We start from the raw sequence: 15280 nt of genomic DNA on the forward strand, positions 1-15280 counted from the left end.
AGCAAACCTTTCAGGTGGACCATGTACCTTTACATGAGTAGAACTCATGCTACATCAACTAGTTGTTTTAGAGACACTATTAACCCAATCAGAGTATATACATTTCAGTCTTTTCTGTGTAGATGTATCTGATGTGAAAGATTATGAGATCAACATGTTAATCTACTTCCATTGCTTTACAGTGATTGCTTTTATCATTCAAATCTGATTTGCTTATAATGTTTTTTTGTGTTGATGTTTTTTGTTTTTGTTTGAAATAAGAGGTATGTAAACAAAAATTCATTGGTCATAGGGTGGAATGTGATGCTATTAATTGTGTTTGACCAATGACTTAGTGTTTCACCACTGCGCATATTAGTTGCTCAATGTTCACCAGTAGCACATTATGGGGTTATTACAACTTTGGAGGAGGTGTTAATCCGTCCCAAAAGTGATGGTAAAGTGACGGATATACCACCAGCCGTATTACAAGTCCATTCTGTCCTATGGAACTCATAATACGGCTGGTGGTATATCCGTCACTTTACTGTCACTTTTGGGACGGATTAACACCTCCTCCAAAGTTGTAATAACCCCCTATATGTTTTGTTCAGTTTGGCTGCCGATTGGCTTTGACATGGCGTTAGCCGTTACATTCTGTATTCAGTTTAGCTGCCTATTGGCTTTAACATGACATTAGACATTACGGCCCTCATTCTGACTTTGGCGGGTGGCGGTTGCCGCCCGCCAAAATCAGGCCGCCGAAAGACCGCTCCGCGGTCAAAAGACCGCGGCGGCCATTCTCGCTTTCCCGCTGGGCCAGCGGGCGCCCGCCAAAGGAGCGCCCGCCGGCCCTGCGGGAAAGGCCCTGCAACAATGAAGCCGGCGGACTTGCAGGGGTGCGACGGGTGCAGTTGCACCCGTCGCGATTTTCACTGTCTGCAATGCAGACAGTGAAAATCTTTATGGGGCCCTGTTAGGGGGCCCCTGCACTGCCCATGCCAGTGGCATGGGCAGTACGGGGGCCCCTAGGGGCCCCACGACACCCGTTCCCGCCATCCTGTTCCTGGCGGTAAAAACCGCCAGAAACAGGGTGGCGGGAAGGGGGTCGGAATCTCCATGGCGGCGCTGCTTGCAGCGCCGCCATGGAGATTCAGCCCATGCAGGGGAAATCCGGCGGGAAACCGCCGGATTCCCTTTTCTGACCGTGGCTTTACCGCCGTGGTCAGAATGGGCTGGGAAGCACAGCCAGCCTGTTGGCGGTGCTTCCGTGGTCCCCGGCCCTGGCGGTCTTGGACCGCCAGGGTCGGAATGACCCCCTACATTTGGTATTTAGATTAGCTGCCTATTGGCTTTGACATGGCATTAGACATTACATTATGTATTCAGTTTAGCTGCCTATTGGCTTCGACATGACATTAGACATTACATTTAATATTTAGGCTAGCTGCCTATTGGCTTGAACGTGGAGTTAGACATTGCAGTTGAGACATTGCAGATAAGCTGTGTTTTTCCAAGCTGTGTTTTTCCACATGATAGACCAAGCTGTGTTTTCCACACCAGACCCTAGCTGATAAGAGCATGGAGATTTTGTGTTTACCTCTCAATCCAGTCTGAGAACGAGTGAGGCTCGGAGAATTGGCCACTCTCCAAGTTTCTTCAGTTCTCACACTGAGTTTGCCTTTAAGGATGGCTCTGGACGACAGCAGAGTTAGATTGAAACTATCTTGACTTCAGACAGGAACGGAGACGTCAGTTGCCTGTCTCCCGTTTGGGTAGAAAATCTCTTTCTCGCAGTTGAACCGGAGTCATCAACTTGCAGACCTCAGAAAGATGAAGCTGTTATAGGCCCTACAGCCTTGCACTACGGTGAAGCAATTTTTACTTTTATGCTTTGCTTTGAAGGTATGCTATAATATAATCACATGTATTTGCTGTGTACATTGCAACTGAGAAGTACTTTGATATATTTTGCTTTCATTGCTGCGACTACTTTTGAACGTGTGCTTCCAACCTACTAATTTCGTCTCTCAGGAACCTCGTGGTGAAGTAATAATAACAATAAATGTCTTCTTTAAACTCAGAAGTGCATTCCAGAGAGGTTCTGTAAGCTCAGTTATGAGATAAGAGCAGGAAATCAGAACAGGGTCCCAGTAGGGGGTTTGGCTGTCCATTGTGTGAGGGCAGGCCACTGTCCTTTGACATGTAAGTATCAGGCCCTCCACCCTCTCAGCCCAGGAAGACCCATTCAGCATGCAGATGTGTGCAGGTGTGACTGAGCATCCCATGTTTGAGGTTGTCTGAGTGAAATGCACAAGGGAGCTGTCAACTAACCTAGCCAGACATGGATTGTACGACACAGAACGATTTAAGTGCAGAGAAATGCTCACTTTCTAAAAGTGGATTTTCTAAAATAGTAATATTAAATCCAACTTCACCAGTCAGCAGAATTTTGTATTACCATTCTGGCCATGCTAAATATGATCTTGTTAGTCCTTTTAGATCAGAATCTACCACTCAAACAGTATATGAAGGTAGCCCTAATGCTAGCCTATGAAAGGATCAGGCCTCACAGCAGTGCAAAACGAATTTAGGAGTTTTACTGTACCAAGACATATAAATTACAAAGGTACATGTTGTAACTTTTCTCTACATAGTACCATGCCCTAATGGTTACCTAGGGCTTACCTTAGGGGTGAGTTACATGTAGAAAAAGGGGAGTTTAAGGCTTGGCAAGTACTTTTAAATGCCAAGTCGAATTGGCAGTAAAACTGTACACAAAGGCCTTGCAACGGCAGGCCAGAGACATGGTTAAGGGGCTGCCTATGTGGGTGTCAAAATCAGTGCTGCAGGCGGACTAGTAGCATTTAATCTACAGGCCCTGGGCAGATGTAGTGCACTTTACTAAGGACTTATAAGTAAATTTAATAAGCCAATTGGGTATGAGCGAATGTCACCATGTTTGAAGGGAGAGCATATGCACTTTAGCACTGGTTAGCAGTGGTAAAGTGTGCAGAGTTCTAAAACCAGTAAAAATGAGGTAGAAAAAGAAAGAAAAGGAGGAAGGCAAAAAGTTTGGGGGTGACCCTGCAGAAAGGCCATTTCCAACACCATTGTACTACTCACTTCTACCTTCTTGAAAGATACTAAGGATGCCTTTATCGGCCAGATCAACTCTGAAGGACCCTCTGACCTCTTGATCAGTCTGGACGTAGAAGCCCTCTATGCCAACATCCCGCAAAATGCCACTTTTGTGGTTGTTGAAGACATGTTACAATCAGAGGTATGGAATTCCCCTACTCCCACACATTTTGTGGTTGAATGTACTACTCTAGCCCTGAAAGATTTTTTTTTCAGTACGAAGATCAATCAATTGTTCCATCAGATCCAAGGACTTTGATGGGCAGTACATGCACCCCGTCGGTATATGTATACACTTGAGCAAAGTTTCATCCTAGACTCCACTAATCCATTTGTTCATAGTATTAGACTTTGGCGTCGGTACGTCAATGACATCGTTATCATTTGGAAAGGGAACAATGATTGTGTACTTGAGTTCATCAAGTGCATAAATGGTCTCGATCAATATGGGAAGTTCACAGACACTGTTTCTGACAAAGAGATCCCATCTCTTGACCTCCTGATTTCTATACATGAAATGATAGTACAACCACTCCCTTTCAGAAAAAAAAATTACCAAAATAGTTTTCTTCTTTTTGAGAGCCACCAGCTCCAGGCACTTAGAACTAATCTCCCCTAAGGTACATTTCTGCGACTAAGGCAGAATTGTAGTGAACATCACAATTTCGACATTCAGGCTGAAGAACTGACACAGATGTTGAAGAATCAACACTACCCTCTGCATATGATCAACAAGGCAAGAAAGAGAGCACGCAGTAACCATGGGGAAGTTTTACTAATGATGCACCCTATACTTGAACAAACAAGATTGACCTGTGTTACTACATTCACACCTTATTCTAATGAAGTTAAGAAGATTATCAACAAAAGATGGTTCTTATAGATGAATAAGCTATATTGTTGAGAAACCAGTGTTTGCCTTTGAAAGGACCAATAATATCAGGCATGTCTTAGTCAATACCAGACCACATCAAATAAAATCCACCAGATCAGTGGTTCGACCAGATAACTAGACATTACCTCCAGTGAAAGGCCACCACCCATATGGACAGTGTAATGTCTGTCCCTTTTCCATAATTACCACAGCCGTTGATTTGGGTCGATCTGGAACATGGTACCTTAATAAGCACAAAAACTGCAAGACCAAAAATTGCATATGCCTCATTATGTGCTCATGTGTTCTCCTCTACAGTGGCATGACCACTAGATTAATCAAGATCTGGATCAATGAACATTGCAGCACCAGTAGATTACAATAGGCTGCTACAAAAATAAGCACACGTTTCATAGAAAGTCTCCATACCTCCAATGACCTTAAATGGATTGTCCTTGAAACCATGATGGATACACACAACATTTCCCAAAAATGTTTTGAGAAAGAACAGAGATGGGTCTTTAACTTACGGGCCCACATTGTGGGACTTAATGATAACATTCTGTGGTCCAAACTCTCAACTTAATAGGCTGCGACCTCTTTCCAGGCTGGATTTACATTACCCATTTGCTACATGTAACTTCATTTAGGCTAAATATGTGTGCATAACATTCCCTTACACTGATTTATTATTTGTTAAGATATATGCAGAGGACTTGCCTTTTTTTAAGATTTACTTTATTAACTTTTGACAAAGTCCTTTGATCAGATCAAGCACTACTCTGGATTCTTCTCATCATCTTTACCACTGTGAAACTTTTGTGTTACAATACGGTGTTTCACAGATCAGTATTGCTTTTGCCATGGGACACTATTCCATAGTCCCTCATTTGTAATGACCACTATTGCATCTTCTATATTTAAAAAAAAAGACTTCCTGTTTTCACAAGGACCTTTTTTGGGAGACAGAGATGACTTTTTTCATTGCTTATAGCCTTCCGAACCATTTGACGATGGCCGCCCTAGCACTACACAGTGAGTTTTCTGCAGCACAGTCCCTTGTTTATTTCTAAAGGAATGTTGCCCAATCACATCAAAAGGCAATCTTGGATGTCAGCCTTAAAAGCTGGCCGTCTCCCGAGCCTGGACACTTCTAAGTCCATGGATGATGGGTAGGTCAATAGACCACAGCCTTTACAATCACAGTAAGTAGCTTTGTGTTCTTTGACAACTTATCTTTTTCCAAAGGAACTTCCTGGCACAAGCTATTTTTACCATTGTAAAGCTCCCTTCTATTGATCTCACTGTCATAGGACATCGATTTATGCCCCTGGTGGGAGCTGTTCATTATCGTACATATTTGGTACAATAAGTTCCACTTCTATATCGGGACGATCTCGGGGCAGGGAGAGGCCTCAATGTTTGAGCACCCAACTTCTTTATACTTTATTAATCATCAGTGTATCATGATTTTGGTATCTCCCTATCACTACCAGTGGGGGCATTTTTACCAATGGATGACGGTATACATAGCTGGATCCCGTATTATTCCATTATCGCGGGAGGAAGCATTTTCCATTGCCAGATGCAAAAACCTTTCTACGTCCCACAATGCTTTTGAGTTATGTCACATTGCATAACTTTGATTATTTACTTGGTTTTATTTGAATTAATAAAGGTGTTAACTTATACATTATTTTGGCATCATCGTATTAGGACACACCTCTGTTTCACTTTTACCTATCATGTTACAGCAGCATATGCCCTCTGGGAAGTTTAATAGCAATATGGTGATACACCAATCATGTGTAAACATTGCTACCCTCATGTTTACCCCACAGGGGGTACACATTACAATCTTCTCCACTTGTCCTGCAGATGTTTTCACACATGTATGCAATATTCACACAAGCTTGCTTGTGTATTCTGAAAGACTAGTACACGTTAGTTTTGTTATATACAAATAAGTGTTCTACACTTTTATCTTTCTATGTGATCAGTGTTTGGGAGCTGTAGTATCCATAATATCCCAATGGGCTCATGCTTGAATCTAGAAGGATAAGATGTCTTCTCACTGTGCTTCGTACTATGTGATATCTAGTATGCTATGCCTGGTACAACACAGTCCACTCCCCCTGTCCAAGTTGGGGGCCTTAGTTTGCTTTATTCACTTTTTGCTTGAATCACCAGTGTGTGCATGCGGACAAATGCTGTGAACTCACATGTTAGGTCCACATGCCCAATGTGATCTACGTAAGCGCAATAGGTTGTAGATACGCAATACTTCATTGTTGTAGGTTATGATGAAATGCCAGTAGATCCTTAGCGACTAGATAGGCGTGAAACATGTCAACCACATTACTGTTGTGTAGCTGTTCCCGCACACAACCGACTGTTTAATACCCCTGCAGAGTAGGGATTTTCCATACATACCTTCACCTAAGATGTGCCCGATCATTACATCTGTCAGTTCCCATCTCCTTTTTTAACAGTGGCATAGGTTCCAACCACTGAAAATAAAGGTTACTGCATTCCCACCTAAAGTCAATTTTAACTCCCACTTTTTTCAGTCTCTCACCAGTCTCAGACCAGGGAACCCCTCACATCTCTGGTACTTTTCCTGGTACTTTTTCAGCAAAATATCTCCAGCAAAGAGCCATGGGACCCATCAGGCACTTCAGCGCTGGCCTGACGAAGAGCATATTTAGAGAATGTGCCTTTTGAAAGAAATGATGTTCCTTTTGTTCTTGACAAAAGGGTTTGGATACTTTTATCTGCTTACAGAAAAATGCAGGAGAGATGTAGGCAGTTAAAATATGAAAATAAGAATTTACGTGAGCAAAGTAGCCAGAACACATTAATGCAAGATAATGCTGAAATCTATAAAACTGCTGCTTTAGAAGAATCTGTTTTATTCCATTCCAGTAATGAGGGGGTTAAAACAGCTGTGTGCCAGTCTGAGCCTCAGCGTGAGCAAAACAACCCAATGTTTTTGGCAGTGGAAGAGCATTCCTTAACAGATAATACTGAGAACAGAGCTCAGAATGTTATTTACAGACCGCTTTTGCAAAGTAACATTAATTCGGACAAGGCAGAAGTACTGTCACAAAATGTGCAGTTACTGGGAATTTAGTGGAACCCAAAAATAGACAGATGTTGTCACAAGTAAGACAAAAGATTTTAGAGTTTCTTATTATTTGCACTAAGCAAGAGACACTGAGTTTCACAAGCTTGTTTGATTTTTGGAAACAGTATAGTCCTCATCTGAGTGAAATCTTAACACTTTGGTACAAAGTAACAAGGAACAAACATGAGCAGCTGCGCGCTTTTGCTTTGGCAAATAAAATAATTCAGACTTTAGGTTTCTGTGCAGTGCAAGAGGGAAACACTGATTTACATGTAAATCAGGAACAGGGAAGGACAAGAGTGCCCCTGGAACTTTGGAGTAAGCTTTTGACTTGTTAACAGTGGGTGATGAATTCACCTAAATCTCACAGTTTAGGACAGGCACAGGAGGCTAGTATCATACACTGGATCTGGTACATGCAAGACAGGGCTAGAGTCACTGCAGCCCCACATGAACAGGTGTCACAAGCCCCTTTTCAGGATGAGGAGAGGGTGCAGGGAGTACCACAGGTAAAAGAGTCACCAGTGAAATTGAGTGCACCATTTGAATTTGTGTCCCCTGAGGATAAAAAGCATGTTTGTTTGACTAATGATTCATTGACTTAAAAGTTGTCTACCACAGGAGAAGGAACAATGTTGTACAACGTGTGTCAGACTTTAAAGCAAGAGCTGCTTGAGATGTGTCATTTTTACACTGATTCTTGGTTCACTGCCAATGGTTTAGCCGTTTGGTTTTCCACATGGCTTGTACCTAACTGGTTCAATTCCCTTGCAGATGTTAAAGAGAAAAGTACAGAAGGGTCCACACAGAATTCTGACTTAGTGGGGATGGCTAAGTGGGTGGACCAGAAATGTGGACAGCTGGGAGAAAAAGCCACTTACAGGTGGGCAGAGATTAGAGAGATGCACATTCCCCTAGATTCTGATACAAACTGTGATTTTGCCTATTTGTCAGCACGCACAACAGCAATCTGTCCCACAAACAATCAAAGTTCAGTTGGAGAGAGGAAAGATACCAGGACTGATATGGCAAATTGATCAGGTTTTAGGGGGTGTGATTGCTGCAGGTAACCAAGGAGAAATCAAAATTATTCTGATAACTAGAAAATAATCTGATTCATTCATACAGATTGGAGGCAGAATTGCCCAACTTGTCAAAAGTGCAGTGAATGTAGGTTTGGTAAAGAAGGAGTCTGCCCCAGCCCTTCTGACAGTGCAAGGAAAGGGAAGCTGTGGTGCAGCAGATAAAAACCTCAGTGCTAAGATGTGGGTTGAATCCCCAAATGATCCTCCAAAACCTGCAGAAATCATAACAAAGGGCCCCAAAAACGTCCTGCTGATTATAAAACAAGGAAAGGAAGAGGAAGGGCACATTTCAGATGACAAATGTTATTTGCAAGAAAAGTCATACTTTTTTCTTTTGCAGATTCTAACACGGCTCGCCACTGACCATGAGTGTGCTGTGTGGTCTCCCTTCGGGTGTATGCGTGTGGGGTCGGGGGAGGTACCGAACCCCCAACCTGAACCTGATTGATTAAAGTACAAACACCATGGATCAATTTTGCGCAACTGGCGCCTTCAGTTCAAGATCAACTTGTTTGATTACATTCTTCCACTGGAACTAAGCAACCTTATCAGTTAACTGTCTGTGTTTTTTCATATGGAACTCTGACTTTCGCTTACATTTCAGCAAACCTTTCAGGTGGACCATGTACCTTTACATGAGTAGAACTCATGCTACATCAACTAGTTGTTTTAGAGACACTATTATCCCAATCAGAGTATATACATTTCAGTCTTTTCTGTGTAGATGTATCTGATGTGAAAGATTATGAGATCAACATGTTAATCTACTTCCATTGCTTTACAGTGATTGCTTTTATCATTCAAATCTGATTTGCTTATAATGTTTTTTTGTGTTGATATTTTTTTGTTTTTATTTGAAATAAGAGGTATGTAAACAAAAATTCATTGGTCATAGGGTGGAATGTGATGCTATTAATTGTGTTTTACCAATGACTTAGTGTTTCACCACTGCGCATATTAGTTGCTCAATGTTCACCAGTAGCACATTATGGGGTTATTACAACTTTGGAGGAGGTGTTAATCCGTCCCAAAAGTGATGGTAAAGTGACGGATATACCACCAGCCGTATTAGAAGTCCATTCTGTCCTATGGAACTCATAATACGGCTGGTGGTATATCCGTCACTTTACTGTCACTTTTGGGACGGATTAACACCTCCTCCAAAGTTGTAATAACCCCCTATATGTTTTGTTCAGTTTGGCTGCCGATTGGCTTTGACATGGCGTTAGCCGTTACATTCTGTATTCAGTTTAGCTGCCTATTGGCTTTAACATGACATTAGACATTACGGCCCTCATTCTGACTTTGGCGGGCGGCGGTCGCCGCCCACCAAAATCAGGCCGCCGAAAGACCGCTCCGCGGTCAAAAGACCGCGGCGGCCATTCTCGCTTTCCCGCTGGGCCAGCGGGCGCCCGCCAAAGGAGCGCCCGCCGGCCCTGCGGGAAAGGCCCTGCAACAATGAAGCCGGCGGACTTGCAGGGGTGCGACGGGTGCAGTTGCACCCGTCGCGATTTTCACTGTCTGCAATGCAGACAGTGAAAATCTTTATGGGGCCCTGTTAAGGGGCCCCTGCACTGCTCATGCCAGTGGCATGGGCAGTGCAGGGGCCCCTAGGGGCCCCACGACACCCGTTCCCGCCATCCTGTTCCTGGCGGTAAAAACCGCCAGAAACAGGGTGGCGGGAAGGGGGTCGGAATCTCCATGGCGGCGCTGCTTGCAGCGCCGCCATGGAGATTCAGCCCATGCAGGGGAAATCCGGCGGGAAACCGCCGGATTCCCTTTTCTGACCGCGGCTTTACCGCCGCGGTCAGAATGGGCTGGGAAGCACCGCCAGCCTGTTGGCGGTGCTTCCGTGGTCCCCGGCCCTGGCGGTCTTGGACCGCCAGGGTCGGAATGACCCCCTACATTTGGTATTTAGATTAGCTGCCTATTGGCTTTGACATGGCATTAGACATTACATTATGTATTCAGTTTAGCTGCCTATTGGCTTCGACATGACATTAGACATTACATTTGATATTTAGGCTAGCTTCCTATTGGCTTGAACGTGGAGTTAGACATTGCAGTTGAGACATTGCAGATAAGCTGTGTTTTTCCAAGCTGTGTTTTTCCACATGATAGACCAAGCTGTGTTTTCCACACCAGACCCTAGCTGATAAGAGCATGGAGATTTTGTGTTTACCTCTCAATCCAGTCTGAGAACGAGGGAGGCTCGGAGAATTGGCCACTCTCCAAGTTTCTTCAGTTCTCACACTGAGTTTGCCTTTAAGGATGGCTCTGGACGACAGCAGAGTTAGATTGAAACTATCTTGACTTCAGACAGGAACGGAGACGTCAGTTGCCTGTCTCCCGTTTGGGTAGAAAATCTCTTTCTCGCAGTTGAACCGGAGTCATCAACTTGCAGACCTCAGAAAGATGAAGCTGTTATAGGCCCTACAGCCTTGCACTACGGTGAAGCAATTTTTACTTTTATGCTTTTCTTTGAAGGTATGCTATAATATAATCACATGTATTTGCTGTGTACATTGCAACTGAGAAGTACTTTGATATATTTTGCTTTCATTGCTGCGACTACTTTTGAACGTGTGCTTCCAACCTACTAATTTCGTCTCTCAGGAAACTCGTGGTGAAGTAATAATAACAATAAATGTCTTCTTTAAACTCAGAAGTGCATTCCAGAGAGCTTCTGTAAGCTCAGTTAAGAGATAAGAGCAGGAAATCAGAACAGGGTCCCAGTAGGGGGTTTGGCCGTCCATTGTGTGAGGGCAGGCCACTGTCCTTTGACATGTAAGTATCAGGCCCTCCACCCTCTCAGCCCAGGAAGACCCATTCAGCATGCAGATGTGTGCAGGTGTGACTGAGCATCCCATGTTTGAGGTTGTCTGAGTGAAATGCACAAGGGAGCTGTCAACTAACCTAGCCAGACATGGATTGTACGGCACAGAACGATTTAAGTGCAGAGAAATGCTCACTTTCTAAAAGTGGATTTTCTAAAATAGTAATATTAAATTCAACTTCACCAGTCAGCAGAATTTTGTATTACCATTCTGGCCATGCTAAATATGATCTTGTTAGTCCTTTTAGATCAGAATCTACCACTCAAACAGTATATGAAGGTAGCCCTAATGCTAGCCTATGAAAGGATCAGGCCTCACAGCAGTGCAAAACGAATTTAGGAGTTTTACTGTACCAAGACATATAAATTACAAAGGTACATGTCGTACCTTTTCTCTACATAGTACCATGCCCTAATGGTTACCTAGGGCTTACCTTAGGGGTGAGTTACATGTAGAAAAAGGGGAGTTTAAGGCTTGGCAAGTACTTTTAAATGCCAAGTCGAATTGGCAGTAAAACTGTACACAAAGGCCTTGCAACGGCAGGCCAGAGACATGGTTAAGGGGCTGCCTATGTGGGTGTCAAAATCAGTGCTGCAGGCGGACTAGTAGCATTTAATCTACAGGCCCTGGGCAGATGTAGTGCACTTTACTAAGGACTTATAAGTAAATTTAATAAGCCAATTGGGTATGAGCGAATGTCACCATGTTTGAAGGGAGAGCATATGCACTTTAGCACTGGTTAGCAGTGGTAAAGTGTGCAGAGTTCTAAAACCAGTAAAAATGAGGTAGAAAAAGAAAGAAAAGGAGGAAGGCAAAAAGTTTGGGGGTGACCCTGCAGAAAGGCCATTTCCAACACCATTGTACTACTCACTTCTACCTTCTTGAAAGATACTAAGGATGCCTTTATCGGCCAGATCAACTCTGAAGGACCCTCTGACCTCTTGATCAGTCTGGACGTAGAAGCCCTCTATGCCAACATCCCGCAAAATGCCACTTTTGTGGTTGTTGAAGACATGTTACAATCAGAGGTATGGAATTCCCCTACTCCCACACATTTTGTGGTTGAATGTACTACTCTAGCCCTGAAAGATTTTTTTTTCAGTACGAAGATCAATCAATTGTTCCATCAGATCCAAGGACTTTGATGGGCAGTACATGCACCCCGTCGGTATATGTATACACTTGAGCAAAGTTTCATCCTAGACTCCACTAATCCATTTGTTCATAGTATTAGACTTTGGCGTCGGTACGTCAATGACATCGTTATCATTTGGAAAGGGAACAATGATTGTGTACTTGAGTTCATCAAGTGCATAAATGGTCTCGATCAATATGGGAAGTTCACAGACACTGTTTCTGACAAAGAGATCCCATCTCTTGACCTCCTGATTTCTATACATGAAATGATAGTACAACCACTCCCTTTCAGAAAAAAAAATTACCAAAATAGTTTTCTTCTTTTTGAGAGCCACCAGCTCCAGGCACTTAGAACTAATCTCCCCTAAGGTACATTTCTGCGACTAAGGCAGAATTGTAGTGAACATCACAATTTCGACATTCAGGCTGAAGAACTGACACAGATGTTGAAGAATCAACACTACCCTCTGCATATGATCAACAAGGCAAGAAAGAGAGCACGCAGTAACCATGGGGAAGTTTTACTAATGATGCACCCTATACTTGAACAAACAAGATTGACCTGTGTTACTACATTCACACCTTATTCTAATGAAGTTAAGAAGATTATCAACAAAAGATGGTTCTTATAGATGAATAAGCTATATTGTTGAGAAACCAGTGTTTGCCTTTGAAAGGACCAATAATATCAGGCATGTCTTAGTCAATACCAGACCACATCAAATAAAATCCACCAGATCAGTGGTTCGACCAGATAACTAGACATTACCTCCAGTGAAAGGCCACCACCCATATGGACAGTGTAATGTCTGTCCCTTTTCCATAATTACCACAGCCGTTGATTTGGGTCGATCTGGAACATGGTACCTTAATAAGCACAAAAACTGCAAGACCAAAAATTGCATATGCCTCATTATGTGCTCATGTGTTCTCCTCTACAGTGGCATGACCACTAGATTAATCAAGATCTGGATCAATGAACATTGCAGCACCAGTAGATGACAATAGGCTGCTACAAAAATAAGCACACGTTTCATAGAAAGTCTCCATACCTCCAATGACCTTAAATGGATTGTCCTTGAAACCATGATGGATACACACAACATTTCCCAAAAATGTTTTGAGAAAGAACAGAGATGGGTCTTTAACTTACGGGCCCACATTGTGGGACTTAATGATAACATTCTGTGGTCCAAACTCTCAACTTAATAGGCTGCGACCTCTTTCCCAGCTGGATTTACATTACCCATTTGCTACATGTAACTTCATTTAGGCTAAATATGTGTGCATAACATTCCCTTAAACTGATTTATTATTTGTTAAGATATATTCAGAGGACTTGCCTTTTTTTAAGATTTACTTTATTAACTTTTGACAAAGTCCTTTGATCAGATCAAGCACTACTCTGGATTCTTCTCATCATCTTTACCACTGTGAAACTTTTGTGTTACAATACGGTGTTTCACAGATCAGTATTGCTTTTGCCATGGGACACTATTCCATAGTCCCTCATTTGTAATGACCACTATTGCATCTTCTATATTTAAAAAAAAAACGTTCCTGTTTTCACAAGGACTTTTTTTGGGAGACAGAGATGACTTTTTTCATTGCTTATAGCCTTCCGAACCATTTGGCGATGGCCGCCCTAGCACTACACAGTGAGTTTTCTGCAGCACAGTCCCATGTTTATTTCTAAAGGAATGTTGCCCAATCACATCAAAAGGCAATCTTGGAAGTCAGCCTTAAAAGCTGGCTTTCTCCCGAGCCTGGACACTTCTAAGTCCATGGATGATGGGTAGGTCAATAGACCATAGCCTTTACAATCACAGTAAGTAGCTTTGTGTTCTTTGACAACTTATCTTTTTCCAAAGGAACTTCCTGGCACAAGCTATTTTTACCATTGTAAAGCTCCCTTCTATTGATCTCACTGTCATAGGACATCGATTTATGCCCCTGGTGGGAGCTGTTCATTATCGTACATATTTGGTACAATAAGTTCCACTACTATATCGGGACGATCTCGGGGCAGGGAGAGGCCTCAATGTTTGAGCACCCAACTTCTTTATACTTTATTAATCATCAGTGTACCATGATTTTGGTATCTCCCTATCACTACCAGTGGGGGCATTTTTACCAATGGATGACGGTATATATAGCTGGATCCCGTATTATTCCATTATCCCGGGAGGAAGCATTTTCCATTGGCAGATGCAAAAACCTTTCTACGTCCCACAATGCTTTTGAGTTATGTCACATTGCATAACTTTGATTATTTACTTGGTTTTATTTGAATTAATAAAGGTGTTAACTTATACATTATTTTGGCATCATCGTATTAGGACACACCTCTGTTTCACTTTTACCTATCATGTTACAGCAGCATATGCCCTCTGGGAAGTTTAATAGCAATATGGTGATACACCAATCATGTGTAAACATTGCTACCCTCATGTTTACCCCACAGGGGGTACACATTACAATCTTCTCCACTTGTCCTGCAGATGTTTTCACACATGTATGCAATAGTCACACAAGCTTGCTTGTGTATTCTGAAAGACTAGTACACGTTAGTTTTGTTATATACAAATAAGTGTTCTACACTTTTATCTTTCTATGTGATCAGTGTTTGGGAGCTGTAGTATCCATAATATCCCAATGGGCTCATGCTTGAATCTAGAAGGATAAGATGTCTTCTCACTGTGCTTCGTACTATGTGATATCTAGTATGCTATGCCTGGTACAACACAGTCCACTCCCCCTGTCCAAGTTGGGGGCCTTAGTTTGCTTTATTCACTTTTTGCTTGAATCACCAGTGTGTGCATGCGGACAAATGCTGTGAACTCATATGTTAGGTCCACATGCCCAATGTGATCTACGTAAGCGCAATAGGTTGTAGATACGCAATACTTCATTGTTGTAGGTTATGATGAAATGCCAGTAGATCCTTAGCGACTAGATAGGCGTGAAAGATGTCAACCACATTACTGTTGTGTGGCTGTTCCCGCACACAATCGACTGTTTAATACCCCTGCAGAGTAGGGATTTTCCATACATACCTTCACCTAAGATGTGCCCGATCATTACATCTGTCAGTTCCCAT

This window comes from Pleurodeles waltl, chromosome 10 (genome assembly GCF_031143425.1).
Source record: "Pleurodeles waltl isolate 20211129_DDA chromosome 10, aPleWal1.hap1.20221129, whole genome shotgun sequence".
NCBI lineage: Eukaryota > Metazoa > Chordata > Amphibia > Caudata > Salamandridae > Pleurodeles > Pleurodeles waltl.